We start from the raw sequence: 7,522 nt of genomic DNA, 5'->3' as shown, positions 1-7,522 counted from the left end.
GTGTGTCAAATTACTAATTATCCCTACAGCTTTGCTACATGAATGTCATTTAATTTCCACCTTCACTTTGAAAGCCACACTGCTCAGACAGAGCCATTGCAATAACCTCAGGAGCTGGTGCTTGCAGTGCTATGAGATGACATCCAGCCCCACTGTAATCGTTATCACCAAGAGATGTTTTCTTAAGTACACAGCACTAGCTAATGCCAAAAAGGAAGACAAAAAGTCCCCCTGCCACATCCTCTACGCATTTATTGTGAAAGTTGCACCGCTCCGGACGATTCTCATGCTTTGGTTTCATCCATGCTGACACTGGACACTTGCCTGTGCTGTATGCAAATAACAAACCACCATCTGGGAGTTTCATCATCTTACTCTAAGTCAGGAGTGTCTCTAAGGATTTTTCCTACTTGGCATGAAAATCCTGCTTTAGCTTCAGTGATTAGAGAACGTGGGGAGTGAGTTCCCTCAGTCTAGACCCCAAAGATTAGGTCAGACAGACTTAGGAATTTCCATGAAAACTCTCTAGATTGCAGGCTATAATTTACCTGATGTTGCTATATTTTTGCTAGGTTAGATTTTGCAAATATTTTAGTTTAAGATGTCCCATTAATCTGGAATTACAAAATGCTAAAAACATAATCATGCTTGAAGAAGGTAACTGAAGCAGAGTAGGTCAGACAGGAATAGGCCATGGTGGAAGAGCACGTAGGAGGCTAATAGTCATTATTTTGACTTAAGCATACGATTCTATGTTAAAATTATTTGCAGCCATCGAAAATAATGAACTATATGGATGTCTCACATATGGCTAAATTCAAAGGGTTTTGGATTTTAAAATATGAACCTAGGTTTAATTGATTCTTTTATCAATCAACACTAAAATCAAGGCAAGGGTCTTAACCTAAGTAATGTTTGTGGTTTTATTGTGTGTTTAAGTAGAACTTTATTTGTGAATTTCCTAGTTGGCTTTCAAATAACTGACATAAATTTATCCAAACCAAGAAATAAGCAAAAACAAAAAGTTTGTGTTTATGAATATGAAGGGCAGTATTACATTATTCATTTCTTTTTTAAACCTCTATTAGGCACCTGCCACATGCCAGACATTGTGCTAGGTGCTAGCAATACAAACAATGAGGAAAAATAGATTCAGTTCCTACCTCATAAGGTTATAGTACCTCCTGGGACATGATAAGTTAAATTATAATGAATGTAAATTCCCACATCTAGCAAATAGCAAGCATTATAACTTAAAAGACGGTTTAGTGACATCATTTACTCTACCTGGAGACTACAACTTTTCCTGTTTATTATGATCCTATTTCTATTTATTACAAATTCAGCATCATTTTTTCAAGCTGTCATTTTTTTGAATTAGGAAAATAACTCTGTTTCTTGGATAATATGGAAAACTTTGAAATATTTTCTGCTTAGAAATATATTGCCCATCATTAGCTTTTATTTCAAAACTTCTCTGTTATTATTTATCATGCTTTCCCCCAGTTTACTCTTCTGGCCTTCCCTTTCTCTATTCCCCTCCTCTTGTGTAACGCTCCAGTGGCACCAGTCAGCTGTATTTTACTAAGATCCTCCGCCTTTTCCCATCCCCCTGCCTTTGCTCACCTTGTATCCTTTGCCTGAGATGCCTTTCCTCAACATCTTCACCTACCTAATCCTACTCATGTTCCCAAAGCCAGCTTCGATGCCATCTTGTCTACGATGACTTTAACTCTCTTTTCTCTTCTGAACAAATATAGCACCTTTTAATTGCCTTGATTCTAAACAATAATGAATGGCAGGCTACAACATTTGTGTACAGGCTACAATTTTCTGTTGGAATGTCAGCTTATAAAGAACAGAATAATATTTTACTTTTAATTACATTAATATTCCATGAAGATATGGCACAAGTATTTCTTGAGAACTTCCTATGTCAGGTGCTATGCTGTTCTGAAGATGAAGACAACCTCATTCTCCATCCTTATGATATAGGCATTAAACATGTGAATATTATAAATGTGGTATTTGTGAGACACAAAATTAATTCTCAACTACCTCTCAAATCTAGCCTGAGTCTTTACTTTTTATATTGGGTTGGAAGCCCCAGAGGCCATAGGCAGCAAACTTATTTTAGGAGTTTACATGTTTTGACAGTGCTTATTATAGGTGGTACCTGACTCCTTACACACTTCGCATCATGAAAAATTTGGTAGGGTCAACACTGAATTACCAAAGGAGAAGAGCTGGATCACTCTTCAAACTAGCAGCTATATTTATAAATAATCAGGCCCAGGGCTGTAACTGCTGCTCTTTCCCAGGCTGCCTGGCTGCATTCTACAGTCAGGCAGTAGAATGGCACAGTAGGAAAAAAAGTATGGCTGTGTTGGTGCTAGACCTGCTTTTGGTGAGGACATAGCTTCACCAGTAACTAGAAGGGATGCTTTAGAAGGTGTCAACTTCATCTGTAAAGAATAGAAATATCTTCCAAATATAAATAACACAGTCTATAACAGGGTCTATAAACTCTAGCCTATAAACCAAATCTGGCCTGCTGCTTGTTTTATAAGTAAAGTTTTACTGGGACACAGGGATACCCATTTATTATGTATTGTCTATGTGTCTGCATTACATAAGCATAACTGAATAATAACAATGAAGACAGTTTGGTTCATAAAGCCTAAAATATTTACTATCTGGCTCTTTATAGACAAAGCGTGCTGACCCCTGGACTAGAACACAGGCCTGCACTTGGAAGATACTCAATAAACATTAATTATCTAATATTCTCTTTTTCACCAGACCTTATCTGGGTAAGAGTGGAAAAGAAAAGATGGAGAAGAGCTGGCAGGAGAGGAACTAGGGTGGCTAATTGTCTCTTTCCATTTAACAGAACTTCAAACTGGAATTCAACTTAACTCTATGACTGAAACCTAATAGAAACCTGAAGAAGTAAAATTCTTTTTTTTTTTTTTTCCTAATTGACAACTGTCACTGGTCCAAAAACTTTTTTTTCCTCCAGGAAAGCATTATGAAGTCACCATTGAAGTTAATGATTCATTCTTGACAACAGTTGTCATTGGTAGGGACCATAAAAATATTCCATCAGAGCATGGTACTGCCATTCCAGGCAGTTTTGCTTGTGCTGGTACTGATTTCAATTATAACAAGTTATCTAAATCACTGGGCTTCCTGTTGGCTGCACCCGTTGCCCAGTGATGCAATGGAAACCCTGTTTCTAACCTATGATATCTGGTTACTTACAACAGGGTCTGGGCAGCTAGGGTATAAACAAAACTCAATCACCAATCAATGCAGAAGGAAATGATCTTCATTTGCCCTATATGATGTAATCATCTTGGGCCTGATAATCTTCTAACAATTATTGACTATAAGGCCATGCAAATCTTATGAATTAATCTTATTCCTTATCAGGGCAGGTAGTCAAGTGTATCCCACAATATTTGATTTGGTTCAATTCCTTGTGTACATATCCTTTCTTTTCTTCTTACTCCATTATGTCAGCCCCTGTGGGAGGAGGTAGTGTGTTTGCATAAAGCATAGCACGATGGTGCTCTGTGTCTGTGTGTCTATTCCATGGGTGAGCATTTGAATGGCTACCCTCTTCTACCTTTTAGCCTTTAAGTGCCCTAATCCAGTGATAAGACTACTTAGTTTCACCTAGCGATTCACCAATTTGTAGCAAAGCAGTGCTTTATATGATATATATATATATATATATGATACAGATAAAATATATGATGTATTTTTTATATCATATATATAAGATAGCAAAATAGATTTTTGTCATTTAGCACATGAGGCCACATGTGCAGAATACATTGCAATTTGTAATTTTGTAAATTCACATACTTGAATCATTGGCCTTAAGACTTGTGCACTGGATCCAGTTACTTAGCTGGAGAGTGAGCCTAGGTCACTATGATACAGACTGGCTAGATTTTCCTAAACTGCCTTCCTTTTGGCACATAGCTAGACTGTATTTCCCTGCTTCCTCTTTAGTTAGATGCAGCCTTCAATCAGAGTTAGGGGCAATGAACATAGTGGAAGTGATACACACTTTTTCCAGGCCTAGGCCATAAAATGCTCCTAAAGGTGATCTTCTAATTTCTTTCTCAATCTCACAGCTGAATGGAAAGGATGCCAGGACATACAGGAGAGTGAAGTAGCAAGATGGAAGGAGCCCAGGTTCCTGGAGGAAATGTGGAGAACTACTCGCCCCACCTCCTTGCCACCACCAACCCATATTACACTGTGATGAGACCTTTTGCCCCACCTCTCACCACCAACGCACAATGGACTGGGATGAGAACAAGAAATAAATATTTATTGTGTTAAATCTCTGAGTTTTGGTGACATTTGTTATAATAGTCTAGTCTGTCTAATGTACTTGCCATTATTTTACTATGTGGCATTGCTATTTTTTATTCATCATCTTCACAAATGCAGTAACTATCATGATATACTTTGTTGTATTTTATGGAATAGATGATATGCTCTCAAGGTGTTTGGAAATGTGAGGGTTGGTGAAAATTGAGAATATGAAATCTCATATGAAGTTTTTCTTCCACATCAATCCGGTGTTGGAGATATCTTGTTCAATGTTAAGATAACGAGGTCTTGATGTCTTGGTTCCATTTTTCAAGTAGATCATTTTTTGGTAGAAAGCCTTGTTTTTCCTGGATGAGTTAATTACTCTATATTAATTGAGCCAACTGTATATAACATATAAAAATTAATTATTAGGCAGGAGATCATAGTTTCCTTTTGTTGGGTTAAAATTTTGTATTTGAGCTCTGGGATTAAGATGGTGGCATGAGAGGTGAGACAGAAACTTCCTCCAAAACCACATATAGTATGAAAATATAACAAATACATCAAATCCTGAAAGAGCCACAGGAAAGAAGGCTGTGGCAAACTGTCTACACCTGGGGAAACCAGTCATGATCTGGAGGGACCCAAGGCCTTTCCCCACCCCAGTTCATTGGAGGGAGGAAGATAAATAGAGTGGGGAAGGGATGAAGGCTTAGGACTGCCAAACACACAGCCCTGGAGATCTGCTCTGGGAGCATGAACCTACATTACATGGTGCTCCGGAGATTAGTGGGATTGGAAAGCTAAAACAGGAGGAATACTTAGAGAGACTGAGATTCCAGCCGCTTGTGGAAAACAGGGATCCACATCCAGCTGCTCTAGGAAAAAAGAAAGGCAGTCAGTCTAAGAGACTTCCTAACAGCAAGAGGGCTGCTAAAGGGGCAAAAGTTGCACAGAGCTTGCTGCTCAGGAGAAAGGACAGGTGGACAAAATTGTCTGGGTGCACTCTGCCCAGTAGGTTGGGAACTTTCAGGAGTTTCAGTCACTCCATGCCCCTGGCTGGCTATGCAGGTCCAAGGCCCTCCACCATGATATACAGCCTGCTATGCCTTCCCCCTGGCCAGCACTGGCTCACAAACCAGCTACCCCAACCAGAGGGTTGCCCTGCCTATAGTAGCTACAAGTGCAAAGCATAGGGGCTTCTCCCTGTGTGCTCAGCCCACTGGCCCCAGCAGTGGAGACAGGCACTACAGCCAGGAAGCAGGAAAGACCTCTTTCCTCCCCACAGTAATCAGTGCCACTCCCTTACAACCCCCGCCATTGCTTCAGGGGCTGAACAGCTCCAGACAGTAGAGCTTCTGGGCACTAGAAGGCACCACCTACTAATATGAAACATCAAAGGAACCTGGTTCAAACCAAAATCCCACAAACACCAGAAAGAGGGCCAAGTGAAACTGAACTCATCAATCTTCCTGAAAAAGATTTCAAAATAAAAATCATAAGCATGTGCATGGAGCTACAGAAAAATATTCAAGAACTCAGGAAGGAATTCAGGAATGAGATACAAATGTTGGAGATTACAGTATCTGAAATAAAATATGCAATGGAGGGATTCAAAAGTAGATTAGATGAAGTAGAAGAGACAGTAAATGAATAGAAATTAGAGAACAGGAACACAAAGAAGCTGAGGCACAGAGATAAAAAAAAGATCTCTAGGAATGAAAGAATATTGAGAGAACTGTGTGACCGATCCAAACAAAACAATATTTGCATTATAGGGAAATCCACATATATAGTAGAAGAAGAGAGAGAAAAAGGGATAGAAAGCATCTTTGAGGAGGTGATTGCTGAAAACTTTCCCAATCTGGGGAACAAGATAGTCTTTCAGGTCATGAAGGTGCACAGATTTCCCAACACAAGGGACCCAAGGAAGACAACACCAAGACATGTAATAATTAAAATGGCAAAGATCAAGGATAAGGACAGAGTATTAACAGGAGCCAGAGAGAGAAAAAAGATCATATACAAAGGAAAACCCATCAGGCTATCATCATACTTCTCAGCAGAAACCTTACAAGACAGAAGGGAGTGGCATGATATATTTAATGCAATGAAGGAGAAAGGCCACTAACCAAGAATACTCTACCTGGCAAGATTATCATGTAAATTTGAAGGAGAGATTAAACAATTTCCAGATAAGCAAAAGCTGAGAGACTATATCTCTCACAAACCAACTCTACAGTGTATTTTAGAGGGATTGCTATAGATGGAAGTGTTACTAAGGCTAAATAGCTATCACCTGAAGAAATAAAACCATAGTAAAGAAAGTAGGCCAATTAATTACTCAGCAGAGACAAAATCAAATCAACAACCCCCAAAGTCAGTCAAGGGATAGACAAAGAGTACAGAATATGATACCTAATATATAAAGAAAGGAGGAGGAGGAAAAAGGAGGGAAAAAAAGAACCTTTTGATTGTGTTTGTAATAGTATACTAAGTGAGTTAAATTAGACTGTTAGATAGTAAGGAAGTTACCCTTGAACATTTGGTAACCACGAATCTGAATCCTGCAATGGCAATAAGTACATACGTATTGATAATCACTCTAAATGTAAATGGTCTGAATACAATAATCAAAAGAGAGTCACTGAATGGATAAAAACACAAGACCCATTTATATGCTGCCTACAAGAGACTCACTTCAAAACCAAAGACATACACAGACTAAAAGTGAAGGGATGGAAAAAGATATTTCTTGTAACTAATAGGGATGAAAAGGCAGGAGTTGCAGTACTTGTATCAGACAAAATAGACTTCAAAACAAAGAAAGTAACAAGAGACAAAGAAGGACATTACATCATGATAAAGCGGTCAGTCCAACAAGAGGGTATAACCATTGTAAATATCTATGCACCCAATATAGGAGCACTTACATATGTGAAACAAATACTAACAGAATTAAAGGGGGAAATAGAATGCAATGTATTCATTTTAGAAGACTTTAACACATCACTCACTCCAAAGGACAGATCAACCAGACAGAAAATAAGTAGGGACACAGAGGCACTGAACAACACATTAGAACAGATAGACCTAACAGACCTCTACAGAACACTCCACCCTACAGCAGCAGGATGCACATTCTTCTCAAGTGCACATGGAACATTTTCAAGAATAGATCATATAC

This window comes from Manis javanica, chromosome 10 (genome assembly GCF_040802235.1).
Source record: "Manis javanica isolate MJ-LG chromosome 10, MJ_LKY, whole genome shotgun sequence".
Lineage (NCBI taxonomy): Eukaryota > Metazoa > Chordata > Mammalia > Pholidota > Manidae > Manis > Manis javanica.
The sequence above is the reverse complement of the archived record's forward strand: the minus strand, read 5'-3'. Positions refer to the sequence as shown.